Source organism: Tyto alba, unplaced genomic scaffold, assembly GCF_018691265.1.
Source record: "Tyto alba isolate M040663 unplaced genomic scaffold, T.alba_DEE_v4.0 Super-Scaffold_45, whole genome shotgun sequence".
NCBI lineage: Eukaryota > Metazoa > Chordata > Aves > Strigiformes > Tytonidae > Tyto > Tyto alba.
In genome coordinates this window covers 39,635,637-39,656,806 of record NW_024881321.1, presented here as the reverse complement: position 1 = coordinate 39,656,806, position 21,170 = coordinate 39,635,637, and positions in this window count along the sequence as shown.

The following is a 21,170-nucleotide window of genomic DNA, read 5'->3' as shown; positions in this document are numbered from 1 at the left end:
CTGAACATACTGTCTTTGTTTTGACTTTGAATGGAGTTGATTCTAAATAAATTATGAATAACAAGAAAAACACAGCAAACAAATACAGAAGCATCCACGTGACCAGCCCAGACAAGACTAGCCTTTTGTATCCAAGCAAATCGTGTGGTGGGAAGTGGATCTGCTCACACTGCAAACGACAATTAAAAATCCTGGTGATGACTGCACACTTCACGTGCTTACCACACTGGTGGTTTATGTGCTCCCTTACACTTTTCATGGTGGGATTTCTAAGACAGCAGAGAAACCCCCACCTGCAGTAGAAAGGTCATATAAATTCAGACAAGGAGGACACGTGAGGCCTTCAGCATGGGTGAGCCATTGGAGTCACTTACACAGAAGAGCAGGAGGCCCATGAAGGGCAATAGGGAATTCAGGCCACCACAGGAATATTATCCTACTGGAGGGGTGAGGTGAAGATGGAAATCCGGGGCTAAGGACAAACTTCTTCTGGAAGAGAATCAGCAACAGGGTCTCTGGCAGTTGTGTGGGCACAAGGTTGCCCATGCCATGAGACAGGCTCGCTTTTCTTTGTTGGCACAGCCGGACAATTTGTGGCTTGCCATCAATCCAGGGCTGCCAGTTGAACTGTCTTGATCCGACTCCCCCCTCCTCAGTCAGCTGGAGAGGAGCTGCACAGAGAGGTGCTCCTCTTGGACACTGCAGAGCATGTGTGTACCCACAAAATATGGTATTCAGGCTGTGCATGTCCTCCAGAAAGGGACAGAGACAAAGAGGGGGCTCCGTATGTATCATGGCCACCTTGAGGGAAGAGTTTCCCGGCTTTCCTCCTCCGGTTTTGCACCAAGCCTGGCAGCTGCAGACCGAGCAGCTCCAGCAGTCCCCAGGCTGCAGATGTTTCTGGAACTGATGGTTGGTATGAACAAATATTTAGGGGATTAAAAAACCAACCCTGTATAAAACCAAATATTTCTTTATTAACTTAGGTCAAGGCCTACAAATTTCAAGTTAATAAGATCTTTATCCCTGTTTTCTGCTTTTGAGTTCAGTCCTTTTCTGGTTTAAACTGAATCCTATGCTGTAAATCCTAACATGTAGGCGATGTCCTGATGTGTAGGAATGGATGGGCTAGAAATATAAACACAGAGGGAAATACAAAAAAAAAAAAAGGGGGAATATAAGGTGAAATGATCATTTAAATGACAAAAAAATGTGAGGAATAGTTTGGTCCGCATAAAGTAGGTAAGGAAAATACTTGAAATATAATTGTTATCTTTGCTGTATCTCTTCAGAAACTATGAAAGTGTCTGTAGCTGGCTGAAGATCCTGTGGGAAAACATCTACAATTTAGCAACGTTATCTTCTGAGTCTGTTCCTATGATCTCTGTGTACTGCTGTTGTGAAAACAAATCAGTTACAGCTATTCCAGTTTCCAACTGAATTTGGATTAATGGGTCATTTCAAGGTCTTTTCTAAATCAACTGCATGCTTCACATAAATGATATGTGAGTGAGAGTATTTTGGAAGTAAAGAAAATGTTTTCTAAAGCCTGTACATTGGTATAGATTTATTTCAGCAACATTGTGCCTTTGTCCTTTTTCCAATGGAAAATGAAGAAAAATTTAGTGCAGGATACTGTACAGACTTTCTCTGTTTAGCTGTATGGTGTTAATATTTCATTCTGGTTCTTCACAGTGTATAAACTTGAGGCTCAGTGAAGTAAATGGGGTATCTGGAATTCACAAACATAGATGCAAATCCTGCTAGCAGTTAAACACAGCAATTCTGAAATGCTCCCTAGTGTGCATGAAATCTACTATGCAAATAGAAAATAGTCACTTCGGGTTGAATGACATTTGCAACCTAAAGGTAAAAATACTCAGAGAAATTATTTTATTTAATCAAGTCTACCTTTCCCAGAAAAAGCCTAGTAAGTCACTTGAAACTTAACCGTTTATAGAGGAGAGAGAAAAACAGTCAAGAGCAGTTCAAAACAGCCAAGATATGTTGGTCAAGTGCGAGAGTTGGGTTGTGACAACAGACAGGGCTGTTACGTGGCAACTGGAGGGAAGCAGGAGTGTGTTTAGCTTCCAGCAGCACTAAAGTAAACGGGTGAGAGCTTGAGGCTGGATGTGGATGTGTATCTGTTTCGCACTGGAAAGTGCTATCCGGGATACTTAAACGTGTACCCGGAGCATGCTCCTCCAGTCAACACCCGCCTCCCACATCCGCACCCAGGTCTAATTCAGTTGTATAAGCAACCTCATTCTAGCTGCTATAACACAGCCACCATGCAGGAAGAAACCCAGCCCATTTTTAAAATTAACTATCAGTCCCAGAAGCTCGGCAGTAGATGCTGCAGTGACATTTAGCAGACTTGACTAACTGGCTGTGACCTGCGTTGTCTTCATAGGACCATATCCTCTATTTCATCCTAACATGTAGATGTAACTTCTTACTAACACATAGACTTTAAATCTGACCACCTCCCTCATCTGGAATAAAAAAGAAAGGAGAGGAGAGGAGAGGAGAGGAGAGGAGAGGAGAGGAGAGGAGAGGAGAGGAGAGGAGAGGAGAGGAGAGGAGAGGAGAGGAGAGGAGAGGAGAGGAGAGGAGAGGAGAGGAGAGGAGAGGAGAGGAGAGGAGAGGAGAGGAGAGGAGAGGAGAGGAGAGGAGAGGAGAGGAGAGGAGAGGAGAGGAGAGGAGAGGAGAGGAGAGGAGAGGAGAGGAGAGGAGAGGAGAGGAGAGGAGAGGAGAGGAGAGGAGAGGAGAGGAGAGGAGAGGAGAGGAAAAGAAAAAAAAAGAAAAAGAAAAAGAAAAAGAAAAAGAAAAAGAAAAAGAAAAAGAAAAAGAAAAAGAAAAAGAAAAAGAAAAAGAAAAAGAAAAAGAAAAAGAAAAGAAAAAGAAAAAGAAAAAGAAAAAGAAAAAGAAAAAGAAAAAGAAAAGAAAAAGAAAAAGAAAAAGAAAAAGAAAAAGAAAAGCAAAAAGAAAGAAAAGAAAAGAAGAAAAGAAAAGAAAAGAAAAGAAAAGAAAAGAAAAGAAAAGAAAAGAAAAGAAAAGAAAAGAAAAGAAAAGAAAAGAAAAGAAAAGAAAAGAAAAGAAAAGAAAAGAAAAGAAAAGAAAAGAAAAGAAAAGAAAAGAAAAGAAAAGAAAAGAAAAGAAAAGAAAAGAAAAGAAAAGAAAAGAAAAGAAAAGAAAAGAAAAGAAAAGAAAAGAAAAGAAAAGAAAAGAAAAGAAAAGAAAAAGAAAAAGAAAAAGAAAAGAAAGAAAAAAGTTTCCCCAGAATGATTTGGCCTTACTCAGAGACACCTGATGATGGTAAACACAACATTTTCCTTTGTAACTTGTTCCAGCAGCTAACAGCCTCACAGCTGAAAATGTCTGTCACTGTTTCTGGTTTCAACGCACTTGGATTTAACTTCCAGATATTAAGGCTCTTTCTTTTTTCCCTCACACAGGAAATTACACACAGAAACTCAGTCTCCCTTCAGCCTGTTTTTGAAGAATTAACAGATTCTTCCTGTCTCCTAGTACACGGCAGTTTTTCCAGCCTACAATTCATTTTGGTGGCTCTTCCCTGCAGTCTCTGTAGCCTTTCAAGTCCCTTTGAAAATGGGGATACCAGAATTACATGCTAGTATCTATGCTGACAACAGAGCTGAATTTACCTCATTGCTCATCTGATTATATAGCCAGGATCTCAGCTGCTGGCGCTGCCCAGGGCAACTGTGCTGGTCCTTGTTTGCCATCACCTCTCAAGCTGCTGTCAGGAGTTGATATTTCTGAGGAGAGGGCTCCCCACCTTGCGGGGCTGGCCCAGCTCTTTTCCAGCTGTGGTCCTGTGAGGTGTGATCCCCACGTGGTGGCCGTGTCAAAGCACGTTTTGGCTGTGACCCCACACCCGACGGAGGGTACGCCCAGAAGTGCTCGTGGATGCCCTAGGTTGGAGGTAGAAGTTGAAGACAGGCTTCTCTGAGTGATCAGGGTCGTTTTGCATCAGCATCCTTTCCTCACCACTGTGCTCTTCTTCATCCTCTATACCTATTACTAGAAATAATTTTACGTATGCTTCTCAATTTGAAGTGACAAGCAGAGTTTGACTCTAACACAGATCCCTGTGGAACATAATTAGAAATGACTCCTTATGAATACCCATGGGCAAACAATTTTTGGTGTCTGTCATATAGACACTTTAGGGCGTTTAGTGTGTCACATTGATAGCACTAGCACCAGTGTCATGTAGGATTTATTTAAGGAGAATCTAAGTATACTTCTGCTGTCAAGCTCCTTCATCATACAAACTTGTAATCTCATCAAAAAGAAAATCCGGCTTTATGGACAAATCGATTTTCCATAGAGTCATGTAGATCAGCATTAATTAAATTCTCTGCCTTTGCTCCTTCTTTCATTTTCAAGGCCTTTTATTTGCTTCTATTTGCTGATGTCTAATATCAGGCTCAATAGCCAGAGCTAGTCTCCTGCTGACGCAGAATCAGCAGGTTCCCACACTTCTGGGATTTGCATGGTGCGCCAAGACCTCTACAAAATTAGTATCAGAATAGGCCATCTTGCTTTTTTGCTACCACGAATATAAATTCTCACTGAATTATCATCTTAAATAGTTTGCCATCTCCCTCTAGCAATGGGCTGATATCACAGCAAGTATTTTGCTCCTGGAAGAATTGAAATTTCTCTAACAGTCTGTGACCCTAGTAGAAAATAGGCTGTACTGCTCCTGAGCAAAGAGGCAGCCAGCACAGCACCAGTAGTGCACAAAAGCAAATGCTGAGGAGAGCTGATAAGGACAGGCAAACAGCCCTAGGTGCTCTTCCAGCAGCCAGCCAGTGTGCTTGTATTTTTCTCTTGTTTTGGCACACAGTATATTTTTAAATTCGCATTAATCGTCTTTACATTCCCTACCTTCACTTTTATACATATATACAGAGGTGTATACACTCTCACACATGTGTGCTCCCACTCTCACTATTAAGAAGTCATACTTTGGGCAAAGCTCTCTTGATTACAGAAGAGGCATTTTTTAGCCAGATCTAAGAAAACCTTTGGATATGCAACTTCTGTTACCTGTCAACACATGTTCCCCATACTGACCTAGCTAAGGCAATGCAAACCCCAGTTTAACACAACTGATTAGCTGCCTTCTGCTGCTGGCTGGTTCAGGGGACACATGCACACCATCCTCCTTTTTTCATCTCAATTGAATGGGTGCAAGTCCTTAGAACAATTTTTCAGCAGCGCTGTGGAATATATTGATAAGGCAGATCTATCAGTGTTTTGACTGTGCTGAGGCCTCTGTAAAAGGAAAAAAGATAACCAGTAGATGATAGGAATGCTACTTACTTTATGCACAGTAATAATTTAATTAAAAGCACACATTATTATATGCTTGTAGGCCAAACAGGCATACTGTAGAGAGCAAGAGAGACTGTCTAAGATGGGCTTGCCATTTGGTGAGCACAATGTAGAGAGCATGTGTCATTCATTTAATTTAATGTATGATTAACAACTCCTTAACATGATTAGCACTTCTCTAATTGTGATTGATGTGAGAAATAGTTCAGCATGCCTTTCCACAAGCACAGATTCATTGATTGCTAAAATGGAAAAGCAAATACATTTGATCGTCAGCGACCCAGCATTTTGGAAAGTTCCAGAGGCATTTCCAGCAGTGTCCCAGTAAATCTCCAATTACATCTGACACGAGGGGCTTTAACCACATCCCTGTTTTTTTTTCAAAGCTGGCATTCAGCTTGGAGATGGTCTCCAGCAGGTGGCCTTTAGCTGGACAGTTACCAAGTGACACTGGTGACAGCAGTATTCTGCCCCTGCACAGGGATGTGACAGTCAGGAGACACCGTAAAATAGGAGGGAAAAGCATCCAGATAAACTGTAGCCAGTTCTCAGTTTGTTCCTTTTATAAAGATGAGCTTTTCTGACCTTTGCTCTTCTCTTAAAAAGCCTGGGTTTGCTCTGCCATTTGCTCGCCTCGCCTCAGCCCTTCTCCAAGTGCATTTGGAAGGCAAATATCGTGTTCATTCCGCACCCCCCGCCAAAAGACTCTAGATGCCACAAGAAAAATGTTTGTTATAGAGTGCCTTTTCTCTTTTAAAAATTAAGCCTTTTGGTGCTTTTCAAAACTTACAGCTTTCTTTTGGTTTTTGGATGGCTTAGTGGAGACAATGTAGTTGTGTGACTTCATATCACTGTGTAAGGCCTTGATCATTTTTTGTTTCTTTAAGTTAAATCGAGACTTTGTGGGAGAGGGACCGTACTTCATCTCTGCTGGATTGCTTACATCCCTTGGGAGAGTTTTACAGGAATTGCCTTGGCTCCTCTGGCAGTGCTGTGACCAGGAAAGCCGGCAGCATTTTATGAGCCAAAGGGAAGGGGAGCAGTCCTTCCCCAGGGAAGTAAGAGGCAGCAGCCAGCTCTCCTGGGAAGCACAGCACTGGCCATGAATTAACTCTGGGAAATTAGGGAAGTCCCATGTCCTACCCGGGGCAGAAAGTTCTCTGTGAGTGAGACCCCCAGCCTGGGTCTCTTGGGGTGGCTGCTCTCCATTTGGGTACCCCGAGCGAGCCCGGGAAGGGGTTAGAAAACAATCTGGGTTCAGTCAAGGTGTCCTTTCCTCTCGGGGAGGTTAAATTAAGGTTTAAGCCATAGCCAGGCTTGCCAGTGCCAAGCGAGTGTGGCCTGGGGAAGCGGGGCTGAGGGGATAGCAAGTCACCCATGACAGGGTTTGGGTTCTACACCGTGCAGCATGCTGGAGCCTCAGCTCACCTTCAGGTCAGGGATATTTCCTCCCCATCAAAAGGTTTGGGGATGAAATCTTCATACCCAGCCAGCAGAGAGGGGTGGAAACTGGTACCTGGTGTCTGAGCTTCCAACATTGTACTGAGGGAAAGGGAGGAAAGAGTGTGGGGGAGAGGATGAAAAAGGCAGGTGGGAACCCTGCCTCTTCTTAGGTATGAAATTCTGTTTTTTTTAGGCTTGCATACCCAAAGTTTATGTTCAGTAACCACAGGGCTAATAATATAAAGGAGCATTTCTAACTGTGTATTTTTACTTCCATGGCTAATACTTCAGCAGCGTAAAAGGCTTTAGAGCATCCCTAGATGGTATTGTCTATTCAGACTAAAACGCTGCCTTACAGCCATGCTTTTTCTGTGACATCCAGCCCCAGATGCCTGGCTGAAAGTAGAATTTATCAGTGAACAAAGTAGAATAGGGAACTGATGATGATGAAAGAAGAAGCAGATCTGCCCTCTTGTGTACAAGGTTTCTACTGCATCTTTTTCTGAATAAATCCGAAATTAATTTATTCCTTGTAATAATAAATGAGGAAAATATATGAATGCTTTGAGTGTTTTAACTTTACCATAAAAAAGAAGAACAAGGAAAGAAAGGACGAAGGCTGAGGTGATTTATTCTCAGGAATTAGTTTGTAGACACAAAGGTAAGAGAGCAATGTGAGTAACTTGGCCACAAAAAGATGATGGTAGCTGTCAGGCTACCAAACTAGAGACTATGAAAATATGAGTAGTACAAAAAACTTTAAGGAGGGTAAATCTAATTGTCAAGGAAACTCAACCAGCTGCAAAATTATTACCCATTAAAAGTAAGCTTTTTTTTTTTTTTTTTTTAAATGAAGGAACAAGATAACTTGAGGGGTTTCATTGCACTCATCACAGCAGAAAAGGCCAAGAGAGAAGATTTTGGGTTTAAGCAAGATTATTTTGCCAGCTTTAATTAAACCAGAGAGTGACACAGGGCAGCTGACTTCACAGGGTTGGTGAGACTGAGCTTCCGCATCCTCTTCCTCCCAGCTGTTTTCTTCTGAAACTTCACAGCCCAAATCCCACATATTAGACATGACACTGTGAAGAAATTATAACCTGGACAGCTTCTCTGGACACCGAGATCAAAAGATCAGACCCTTGGCAAATAGAAAATGCAGCACGGCGTGTTTCCAGCACACAGTTCAGTCTTGTCCCACCATGGCACTAGTAGGCAGCCAGGATGTCAGTTTATAACCTGCTGCTCATTCTCTGCTTGCAAACAGTTTAGTAATGTCTGTTCAGGAGCAGAGAGCCACCTAAAGCAGGGCTTGTTCTGGATTTGCCTTTCAGCAACACGGGGTTTTTTTCCTCTTCCCCCCCCCCCCCCCCCCCCCCCCCCCTTTCTTTTACTCCTGTTTTTTTTTTGTTTGTTTGTTTTGTTTTGTTTTGTTTTGTTTTACTTACAACAGAAAAACCAAAACAAAACAACAAAAACAACATCAACAAAAAACCCCTAACACCTCACCTCAAAAAAGGGCAGCATTAGAGAGGAACCTCTCAGTAGACCGTGGATTTACAGTTTAGGCCAATTTGGTGTGAAATCTGGATGCAGTTTTAGAACATAGGCCACAGCAAAAAGTGCATTTAAAATTTGCTACCACTGCTCCAACAGTATGCTAGATCCGATGGCATCAGTTTTTCTCTTTATAATAAAAAAGCAATTATACTTTAAGCCTGTAGATATAGTAATATATAACAAAATTAACAAACTCTGCAGCATATAAGAATTCCATCTTCCATAGAAGTGGTAGATGCTGTTTAGGTGCATTTTCCTACAATATTTGCACTCCTGATTCTCTCCAGAGTGTTTCTGTATGTGTCACAGTGAGATAAGCAATAGAAGCATCTCACATGAATTAGTCTGCTTTCATGGGAAGCAAAATTGCACCAGCAACAAACGTGACTTGATAGACCATATCTAATATAACACTGTTATAAAAAAACCTTGATCCCTTCCTTACCCCAGGACTAACAGGAATACAAAAGTGAAAAAAAGTAAATTTTCTGCCAGTGAAATAGAAACCATCATTATTCTTTTTCCTTCTTCTCTGCTACCCCTTACCCTTTACCCACTTCAGGTTGGTTGTTGCATATTTGGGGGTCTGTAGCTTTTTATGCTTGTTTCTGCTATAAAAACTGCATAGCTAGTCTCCGTTTAACATCTGGGGCTGCAGTTTGAAATGATGGTGGGGGCAAAACTATTCAAATGCATCTTAAAGCTCCGTTCTGTCTTTGTTCTGGCCATAATCTCTGTGCTTTGTGATCATCCTAGGGGCAGTTTAGCAGGCTGCAAAAAGAAGAATCTGGGCAGGCCAGAAGAAAGGCAGATCAGGTGTTTTCTCTTAACCACTTCTCATTAAAAGAAAGGCCTGAAGAAATATCCCTTACAAGTCCACTATATCAAAAAATATTCAAACACTTTGCTTTTTTGGTGTCGAATACATTCTTTCATATTTGTATATCTACGTATACATATACATATATATATGCACATATACAAACCTCCGAAGTATCTTCCATCCTCTTCCCATTTCTTTCCTTCCTAAAGGGCTGAAACTTATGCACAGGTGAAGGAAAACAAGCAACGTTCCCCTTCTAGTTTCTTCTCAGGACACTTCAGGCTGGTGGGTGTGCATAAAGCAGTCTGCAGAGAGGGGAGCCCCTTGAATCCAGGAGAACTGGAAGCAGGCGGAGGTGCCTCCTCACCATTCTGCCATCGGCCATCAGGACTCAGACGTCAAGACATCCTCTCCGGGTCTTTGGGCCATCACACCACTGACCCTGATGCTTGCCATTTTTGCAGGGATGTCTGGCTCACTTACAATCATTACACTGTGGATGCTTTTAGTGTAACTTTTAATGTCTATATTTTAAAAATGGGAGGAATCTGCAATAGTGTCAGCACATGGCAATATCTGAATGACTAATAGCCAGCAGAGGTTAATGTCCCTTAGCTTCCTCACAGGCCATCAACCCTTAGAGCTGATCATTAATTGCCTTGAATAGCCTATGCCATGGTCATTATTGCTTAATTATTCAGATGAAATGAATAATATAAATTCTAGGACTTCAGTTTTCATGCACAGAGAACTCCAACTTTTTTTTCCTAGACATACTCCATATCCAATCTAACAATATTTTCCTCTCTGCTTTAATAAATGATGCTCTGTTCCTGTTAAGCTTCCAGAAAGGTAAAGACATTTCTTACATATTAGATAGCACATTCAGTTATTGTTGCATGACTGAGCAAATAACCACAGAAATCGATCATGGTAGGTAATAAATGAGTGAACTGGAAATTACAGGAAAAGCTGTATCCAAACTGCAGAGCAGATTCAGCGTATGACCTGGTCCTACTTTCTATTTTCTAGTCACGGGGACACGGAGAACTCTGAGGAACCCTTTGAGCTCAGACTCCTGAACTTCCTTTCCTAGAACCCAGAAATCAGAGGGAAGTTTTCTTTCATTAAGGTACCTAACTTGTACAGACTAACCCACCCAAACCTTCACTACTTCAGGCTCCTCAATTACACTGCAATATATTGCATAAGCCCAAGTCATTTTAGCTTTGCCTTGAATAGGAAGTCTTGTAGAGGGTCTCAAACCCATGTGCCCTCACTTGTGCCCAGGAATACAGTAACCCTACCTCCCCACCCAGTACTTTCCACAGAAGGAAATGTGTGCGTGCAAGACTGTGGTGAGCTCCAGCTGATCCCTGCTATGGACATGGCAGGCACCTGGTATCACAGGTATACGTCTTTCCTTCCCAGGAGAACAGTTTACACACAGTCTTTGTGAATTCAGAGCTAAATGCATGTGTGCTTATTGTTAGAACTCCCAAAAGGTATTTAACCTCAAAATTACAGAGGCACAAATTGTCAAATTCTTTTCATCCCAGCCGAAACTTTGTACAAAAAATGACACACCAGATCTTCCCTGCATGGATACCTACAAATAGCAACACAGAATTACCTCCTGGGCATGTTTTATGTGGTGAAACTCTGTGGCCAGCAGAGTGGAAGAGGTCAAATTTGTCAGTCACGGCAGTTTCTTCTGCTTTGAAAGTCAATCAATTTGTCAGTTTGAAGAGTCAGGAGAAAAGAGGCACCAGAATCCAGCCCATGCACGACAGTTCACAAAGATTCAGAGTGGTTTGGATCCAAGGTTTTGATACACTTCGTCAGAGGTGACTGCCTAGCTGTTCAATTTCCTACCCCAATGCACGCCCAGATTCCTGAAGCTTGCTCTGACCATGTATAGTTCAGGGTGTCAAAATTATTTTCAGCCTGATTGTCCATTATAAAGTACGGTTGTTACCATGTTTACATTCACTCAAAAAGCAAAAGCATAGGACAGTTCTGTGGGCCTCACATCTGACAGCTCTTTTGCCCAAGAATAGGTTGGCAAACCAAGACCCTGGCTTCGGAACGCACGTGGGGAAGAAAGGGCAGGAGAAATAGCATCATCTCTTCAGCCACTTCTATTATGAACAACATTTTGAGGCTGTGCTTCTGTTTTTGTTTGTGTCTGCATGCATACAAGTCGTGGGTTGTCAAATGGTGTGTCTCAGACAGAGTTTGTGTTCAAAGATGATGCTGCTGTTGGGTCTTTTGGGGAGCACAGCCTCGTGGGCATCAGAACGCCTTCTCAGTCAGTTTGGAGAAGGTGCGAGAAGTGTCCTTGAGGGATTTCATGTTGCACAGATCTGCCTCCTGATACAGCACTTTCTGCCAGGAGTGGGACATGGGCCTCTCACTCTTGATGCACAGCTAAACGCTGTGTGAGCTTGTCAAGAAGAAGTAAGGACGAGAAAAAGCATTCGGTAGGGAATGGACGCAATATGGGCATGTTTGAACTGGTAAATTAAACAGGGCCAGGCCATGAGTTTGAGCACTATTCCTCCATACGTTTGTGCAACTCATCAGTAGTGTTTTCCCTGAATAGGTTTGGTCAGGCAACCAGCAGTCCCCTACACAGTGCCTGGATGCAACTTGGAGGTTAGGATGCAAAGGGAGAAGGAGAGACTATGGAGCTGAGCTGCCTGGATATGAATCATGCCCTGCCCCTTGGCTTCCAAGCTGTGGTCAGTCCTTTTTTGAGTTTGCATTAAGTATAGATAAAACTTATCGGTCTAAAAACTGTGAGATTTGTATTCCCAGCCCTTCAAGAGATTTGTTGTGTGACATTTGGATCACTGTTGGGTTTGCACTAATTGAGATCCTTGCTTGCAGAAAATTGTCTTCTATTAGATCAGTGCTCCAGGTGAATCATGTATTTGTAAGTGCACTGAAAATTATAAGAAAAAAAGCACAAAAAGTTTATTTGCTCTTCAGGTTTTACAGATGTTAAAAGAAAATCAAGTCTGAATGCTGTACATAGAGCATTTTATCTTACTGGATAATCAAGATAACAGTTTTGCGGGGGTTTCACTAGCAGCCCATTGTGGAAGACAAGAACTGGAAGAAGTTGCAGTGAAGATCTTTTCTGGGGAGGGCCCTCAGCTGCAGGAGAGGGGATTTAAGATCCAGCTGCTGTATTTCCCTGCTCCTTCCCTGCCGCCAGAGACACCACAGCTGTAGACAAGCCTCATCTTCACATCCCAGTTTCTCACCAGTTCTTCAGTAACTTCTGCAATAACACAAGTAAGGCGTAAATCTTGAAACTCCTCCTTGTTTGCTTTTTTGTCTGTTATTATTTTCATTTTAAGTATTCTCTAATGATGGAAATAGAGTCCCTGGTTAAAAGAGTTCACTGACAAAGTCAAGAGGCAATGCAGAAACCAGGGGGGAAAGGATGAAGAGAAAGGAGGAGGAAGAAGAATGTCCAGTGTCCTTTTGGTTACATCCTTTTGACAGCTCTTCTGCATTCATATATCTATACATATATATATACACACATGTATATATATTTTTCCATCATGGACATCTTGGAGATGTAGTGTATTATTACCACCGTATTACTGCACTACTTGTCAGGTCCATGAAAGATGGGAGCTTCCTGACAGGAGAGGATGAGAATTTAAAAAGCTTTCTTTGGAGGTTATTTCATGCATGGAGAGCTGCAAAAGGGAGGGCAGCAGAACAAGAGTGGGAAAAGGAGAGTGAGAGGATGCCGGGCACTTTATCAGGATAAAGAAATGGGAAGGGAATATCAGAAGATCAAGGACCAGGCTACATAGGGACTTAACAGTGAAAGGGAGATGTCTGTTTTTTTAAGCTGTTTAATGAAGGGAAGACAGGGTGGGAAAATGAGGGGGCAGCCAAGTAGTGCATCCAGTGTGATGAAGGATAATCCATTGCCAGATGGGGGACAGCAACTAAGAAATCATTTGGGTCCAAATGTGTAGGTTCCCTGCTTCTTCAGAAATGCTGCTACTAAGAAATCCCAAGGACTGTGGGATTCTTAAGATCCAATTCTTGCAGCTTCACTTTTATGTGCAATAATTCTCCACCCTTGTTCACACAGTCAGGTCTCACACAACTCACCTCTGTGCTGCTCCAAAGACAGAGGTAAAGCCATGCATTTGGAGATGAGGAGGCAGCACCACAGCCTGGCTCCTGTCAGAGATGGCTTCAGTCCAATCAGGCAAAAAGCTGCATCTAACATCACCTAGCATGCCATGTCACAGGATGGGACTGAGGCGTGACACGTCAGGCACATGTCACCCGTGTTCAAATAGGTCCTGATCGCTGTCACACTGCCCTGCAACAGCCCAGTACCCCAGTGTCTCTGGGACCTTTAATTTCAGATGTCTCTCCTAATCCTGTGTTGTGCCCTGCATCAAGTAAAAAGAAATCTGACAGTACAAAGGGAAGAGAAAAAACTTTTAGGCTTGCACCTTCTCCACTGAATTAATCATCACTGGCAGATTTGTGGATTCCTATGACCCTCGAGTTTTACTGTCTGCTAGCACATCAGGCACTGATTTTCCTCTCTCTTTCCCCTATAGCAAGCATTGCGGTGATCTTTCTCAACACTGACAGGGACAGGTCTTATTTCCAGTAAAAGGGCACTGTACTTAGCTGTGCAGGGTAAGTGAGGTTAGGGGAATAGGTACATGAGAATAATGAGAGCACAGAGGGCAGCAGGCTTTCAATATGTTTATGCAGTTAAATGTAACAAGTTCAGACACTATCATTTATTTTTTTCCATTCTTCACCAAAAAAACCCCCACCCTTCTGTTTGTGCTGTTTTCCCTCTGTGAGCACTCTCTTATTTGTCTTAACCTCTGCGTTGCAGTGCAGCTAGACTGTGTACACGAAGATATATTCCCAGCCCTGGGGAAGATCAGAGATAAGCAGAGAAGTGACATACAAATGGCAAGGGGGAGAGAGCGATCTAATCGACTGGCCGCATGCTTTGTACATTAAGATAGGAAAAACATACAGAGAAGAGGACAGCTGGTTTCTGCTGGGAGAGGCACGCTGCTCTCCCCCTCCTTTGCTTTGTCCTTGTCTTTTCGCCTTCATCTCCCTTGTGCCCTTTTTTGTGCTTCCCATGCTGAGATGGTGTTAGACTTGGGGGAGGCATTGCAAGGGCTGTGGCATAGACTGGGCACATATATTGGCTGGTTCGTTTGTTTTCTAATTTAGTTTGTTGCCTGTTTCTGTCTCTCCTCATGGCCTTCAGCCCAACAGAGGGAAGTTGGCTGCTCCTTGCTTAAATTGGTTCCATACCTCTCTCTGTCTGGTAAATATCTAACACCTGTTGATGGTCTTTGGGTTTCATCATTTTCATGTGCCTCCCATATTGCATGCAAAGATGGAAAACAGAATTTTTTCCCCTCCTCTTCTCCTTTCCTCACCCCAAAACTCTTTTCAGGTGTCAAATCTAAACTCAGCAATACCAAAAGATTTCCTGCACTTTCATTTCGCTATATTGCTCATCTTTTTGAAACTGTCTTCTTCAAAACATCTGGAATGTTTTAAGTTCAAGAAGGAAGCTGAATGCTTTTGTTTCAGGACAAAACGTGTATTTTTTATTATAAAATGTAAATTCTTTCTCTGGCCCTTCTGTCCAGCCAGAAAATTGTTCGGAGTGACCAAGTAGCCACAGAGCTTCTTGTCTCTTTCTACTACTCCCGGTTAGCCTTTTACCAGAAAATGAGACTAAATCCTCGCTGTGGCACAGTGTCATGGTGGCACTGATGGAAGAGCGTGGTGGATGTCACTGCAGTGGCCCTGCCACCCTGCCCGTGCGAGGGCAGCTGCCGGAGGAGCAGCCGCGCAGCAGAGGCAGTGGGACCCGGCGGCGTTGCATGGAGGAGCCTCCACACTGTCGGCGCTGGGACGGGGCAGGAACGGGTGAGTTTTCTTTCACCAGAGCCTGGCCTCTGATCTCTCAGGCCTCCCCTCTGCAGACCTTAGATGTTTCAGCCTTTGGAAATGCCCTGTCATGGAGGGACTTTGGTTCGTGGATGGTCTGAGCCGTCGGGTCTGTGACAACAGCCACCGTACGGGCGATGGACCTGCGGGGACATCACACAGGGCTCCCGTTGGTGCTGCAACACACTCAGGCTACCGTGCAATATGCCTGTGGAGCTGAAGTATACATGGTCAGAGCAAGCTTCAGGAATCTGGGCGTGCATTGGGGTAGGAAATTGAACAGCTAGGCAGTCACCTCTGACGAAGTGTATCAAAACCTTGGATCCAAACCACTCTGAATCTTTGTGAACTGTCGTGCATGGGCTGGATTCTGGTGCCTCTTTTCTCCTGACTCTTCAAACTGACAACTGACCCTGCTCCTGTGCTTTGCGGGATGTTGTGGTGTGTGCCCAGGAGGAAGGAGGACTGACTTCCATCCCACTGCAAAGCCATGGTTGATACTTTAAACATACAAGGCCTATGAATCCTCTGGGACAAAATTCTGGCAGGGTAATGAAGCTGCAGAAGATCTCAGAGGTCTGACATGAACACGATAAACTTCCTCTACCATGAATATCTTGGCTTTGGAAGCGCTAGCCAGTGGAAAGATGGGCACTTGGCTACGTGTCTCTGCTCTTCTGACAGCTTTTTTCATCCTCCTTTCTCACAGCCAGTCCTGAGAAGAGTTGTCAGACCGCAGCTGCCCGTTTCACACCTCTCTGAGACAGCTAGGACAAGGGCCCCAGTGCCATGCACTCATCCCTGGCTGTCACCCAGGCTGCCTGTGTGCACTTGGACAAGTTGTTAAATCCTCCAGCACCCCTCCCCAACACCTCACATTTAACTGAGCTAATTTCTTAGCTCTCCGGGACCTCTCCTCCTCTGCAAACACTGTAGACTCTTCAGTCTGTATCTGTCCTCCTTATCTTCATGCACGTAACTGAAGTGCCTAGTAAATATCTCATCCCCATCATCACCTCTGTTCGTGGTCCCTGGAAGGCCAGAGACAGGCACTTCCAGGTGGGAAGAGATATGAGGTGGGATCTACCGGCCTGGCACGAATCCGGGCTGAAACTCCCCTTCTCTGAGTCAACAGCACATAGTATAAAGGTGCTGAAGCTGGGGCACGTATGGCAACAAGTTGCCAAAGTGACTTCAGAACTGGACTGTCTTCAACCAAATGTCTGAAATGTGCTGGAGATTTTATATCCATCTGTTGAGAGGATTTTGTCTGCTAACTATAATAAAATCTTTCCCACATGCAATTTAATTGCTTAGCCTTGTAATAAATTGAATATTCCCTGACTTCTCAGACAATAAAACCTGTCTCCTGCTGTGGCTGCCACTGCACAGACATCCCTTTTGATACCACATTGCACTAAAAGCTATATTGCCTTTTTCAGGGCACAGATAATACAATATAAAGATTTGTAAAGTAACTTTTGAAAAAGCTACTTCAAAACCAGCCAGTCTCATTAATACAAACTGAGAGCTTCAAAAAGCCATCTTTGCTGACCTAGCTCAGAGAAATGTCAAGATTTAAGCAAACAAAAGGTCCCAGTGAAATCAGTGGGCTTAAAACTAAGGACAGACTAGCAGGTTCTACGTGTTCACAGGGCTAAAAGTAGGCTGACATGCTTTGGCAGGGTGAAGCCCTGCTGTCAGACTCACTGCCCTGACCCAATTTCTTTGCAGGACCTGCAGGGGAAATGCACACACCTGCAGTTCATCCCCTTCCTTTGGTCTCATCAGTCCTGTTCCTCCCATATTGAACTTCACAGAGGAAGGGTTTTGCTGCACTGCTGAGGATCTGGGAAATGACACCTTATTTTTGCTGTGCGGTTTAGGAGAGGGTTGTCTGACCCTAGCAAAAAACCTGCCCTGAGATTTCCCATGCACCTTGAGGACTGGAAGGAGGGATGGAGCCTCGCTTCGTCCCCTCCTCCATCAAGGAGCAACCTTACTGCTGTGAGGTCTGGGATAACTGCTCCACGGGGAGAGGACAGTTTGAGCTGGGGTAAAACTGTTCCTTTTTGTGCCCTCGAGCGAAGCTTGAGACTTAATCCACTGGACAACACAGACACAACCACCCACCTCCAGCATGTGGGCAGGAGGTGGAGCAGTAGCTAGGGCTGGTACAAAGGAGGAAAACAGTTTGATTGTCGCTTTGAGCTGACAGCTGTCTGAAGACAAGAGTAGGTTGAGGATATCTTGTCCTGTACCCAGCACTGCCTTTCTCATGCAAATTTGTGCGTGTTACTTGATTTCCATTCTCCACAACTTCCTCCTCAGTACTATGTAGATAATATTTATATATACTTGGCTAATGCACAGTTTATACGTACACACTTCACTGCGGTTCTGCAGATTAGTTAATCAAAATCTGGCTGGATTCTGCCCTGCCTACAGTTTTGTATGGATATAAACAGGATCATGGCTTACCTGGTGCAAAGTGCTCGGAAAATGAGAAATAAATTGATTTTATAAACAAAGTCTTCAATGCTAAATAAAGTCTGTAATTTTTAGTACATGATTTTGGAGCAGGAGATGTAGCAAAATAAAACACTGTGGAGCAAGGACACTCCTGAAGAGCAAGCACTTGAGAACCGGGTGAGTACAGCTCCTTATGGCCCCCAGCGTGTTTCTGTCGATGACACTCTTTGCGTGACTGCATTCATTCAATCAACTCAATATTATGTAAGGATGTGCTTAAGGGAAATTCAGTGCTTGGTAAAAACCCATCCCCAGCTAAGCTACAGCCTGATTCTTGTCAGGAAACAAGGCTGCCTGCTTTTTTTCCTGGTCATTTTTTGGTGCAAATAATGGGTCTGTAGAGCCTCCCTTTTACCGCCAGAGGTCATAAGCAAAACATCTCAGCCCCTCAGTCACTCTCCTGGAGGGAGGGAAGTGGAAGAGTCAGCAGAAATACTGCTTCATTTGCGGTAAGTAAAATGTAGGCGATCACGGAGAGGATCCCCAACAACTGAGAGGGAAGGTGCCAAGGTCATCAACACAACCATCAGCCTGCCCGTGCGGGAGCTGGGAGACGGGCAGCGGGGAGAGGCACTGCTCACACGCTGCTGGATGTAATGCAGATTTCTTGACATTTGTTGCCCTCTTGTATTTGCTTATTCACGAACACTAATGCAGGAAACTTTCTGCGCTCTGCAAGAGGCGTGCAGAATCTAACAGCCCCGTTGAAACCTGTGTGAATATTCAAAAAAGGCACTTGCAGCTTTCCTCAAAATGTGCTTTTACTATTTGCAGACACATTTCAGGAATACTAAAAAAGCATCTGAGTATAATCAGCCACCGAGAGAGGATATTTTCCTGGCCATAAAGCCTGGATCAGCTCACCAACAAGAAACACGAGCACGTGATTTCTCTGACCAGCCATAAGACACGAAAATTGGAAAGGCAGCAGAAAGCTTAGGATGAAAATCAGCTCAAGTATATTCACACTGTAAAACTTTAAACAGTTATTAAACTAGTGGACTGTAAACTGTGTGCACATCGTTTGCAAAAGGAAATGTGCTCTCAGACAAACTATTTACAACAAATAACTTCAACTCTCCCTGCCCCTTTGATCACAGCTGTGGGCAATGTCTGTTGGAAAGGAAAGGACTGAGGGTGGCAAATCAAAATTGACATTTTTTCATTCAGAAAATGACAAGCCGAGCAACTGTGCTCTGCCGTAAAGCACCATCATGTCTGGGCCAGGGCTCCATGCACTCCCAGTTACTGGTGGCCAGGATTAGTCGTCTTCCCCTGAGGAGCACACATGAGGAAAGACAAATGGCATGAGGCAGAAAGAATGGTACTGATGAGCCAGAATTTCCCAGTTCCCTCCACAGTTTTACAACTCTATAGCATACATACTTTCACTGTACGTAAAAAGGACAAATTATATTAAAAAAAAAAAATAAATCCACCCAGTTGCTCAGAGAAAGTCCCACAGTCTGTTTTCACTGAGAGATAAGGCTCCTGAAAAAAGATGAGGTTTATTTCTCAAAATTGGTAAAACACATTTCTGAGCCATGACTAAAAATAAGCCTCATCTTGCAGTGACTTATTACATACTACTCTGAAAGAGGAGTTTGTTACAGAAATCCTGACAGCTCATTAACTCCCTTACTAAAGAACGCTCGCGCTATAATAAAACGCCCATCACTCCACCTTCGCAGCAAAAGAAAAGATAAAACGAACAGACCTTCGTGTTCGTTGTGTTCGATCAACAGCCACGGAAGCACAAGCCCCCAAGTCTCCGGTCAGGAGGGCGGTGGGGCTGCGGTGGGCCCTGGGAAATGCCTTCCTCCTGCAGAGAAAGGCCACAGACCAGGCTTCCTCCTCGCCTGCCCTTCGGCCGCCTCCTTCAAGCACTTCTCAGCCACCTCCACCAGTGAGGGTTTCTTTCTGCCCCCCCATAGTAGGGGGCTGCTGGGGCGGGCAATGGTTTCTGAGACACTTTTGCCATTTCTAGCAGCTCCCTCCCCACAGAAAAGCCATGGGTCCACCTTCTGTTGCCCTGAAGCAGCGCCAATCTTCCCTTTTTGTCAAGTTCGTTCCTTAAAATCTCCCGTAAAATAGGCTCCAAGATTTAAATACATCTCACTGATGCAAATCAGGCCAATTATTTTGTGTCCTGCCCTTGGCAGACAGACGAAGTTTACTCTCCCTCCTCATTACAACCCCTGATGAGCTGGGGGACTGGTATGTGTTCCTTCCCTCCCCTCTTCCCTATCTCCCAGTCTTCCCCACAGTAAGCACAGCAAAATTCATGACTCTGTGCAGAAATAATATCCTGTAACTCTCCTGTCATACTTATTTTTCTCCTCTACTCTGTCTGCAGCTTGTCATATCTTTCTTTAACGTGTGGTTATTGGCCCTGGATAGAGTAACACTCTAGCAGGGACCTTATCATTATGGATCAGAGCACGTTAAATACTTCTGGTGTCTTGCACACGATATTCCTGCCAGTAAATCCAAGAATGGGAGTTGTCTTTTCTGCAGCACCATCACACACACATTTTTAGCTTATGAATCACAGTAATTGCTGAATTATTTTCCACTCTACTGGTGACTTACCGTTAGTGTTCCACTGTGTATTTCTGTATTCACATCTTATGACTAAAGGAACCTTTTTGCATTTCTTTTAACTGAACACCCTGCAGACCTTGGATCACTCCTCCAGCTTGTCAAAATCATTTAAAATGTTATCCCTGTCCTCCAGAGTACTTGCATCCCCTCCCAGCTTGCTTTATCTATGAACGGCAGAAAAAATATTTTCCATTCCATCCTACAAGTTGCTTAACATGACCAAACCTCAGGTAAATCCCTGCACAACATTACTTGAAATGCAGCCCCGTTTGACAATTCCCTCAGTGTATTTACCCACCTGTGAGCTAGGTGTCTAAGCTACTGTTACAGTGGGTGGAGGCTGGAGAGCTCTTCTGTTCATCCTCAGGTGGGCAACGAGAGCTAAGGTGAATTTGTCTTCTGGACTGTACAGTGATGCCCTCAGGGCAGCCATACGGGGCTGGCAGATCTGACACGGGACCTATGGGATGTCCACCCCACTTTGAAGCAATAGCTGAAGCTCAGTCAGGAGGTATCTCAGATGGTACTAGATGCCTTTATGGGACCAACTGCATTGATCCCTAGGTCTCCTCCCTACAAAGGAAGCTTAGAAGGCTAAGTTACCTGTAGACACCTACATGATAAAAGACATTTCTATGCATGAATTTGAGGCTGAATCTTGTCCTCCCTATCTTCATTTTTGCTCAGGGGAATGCCATGTGGAGCAGTGTGAAAAGCCGTATGAAAGTCAAAGCAAATCATGTTTGTTGTCATCCCCTAGGCCAATTATTTAGTCAAAGACTGAAATTAGATTAGTTTGACATGATTATTTTTGATACCTTCATGATTGCCAGTTTTCAATCACTGTATTATC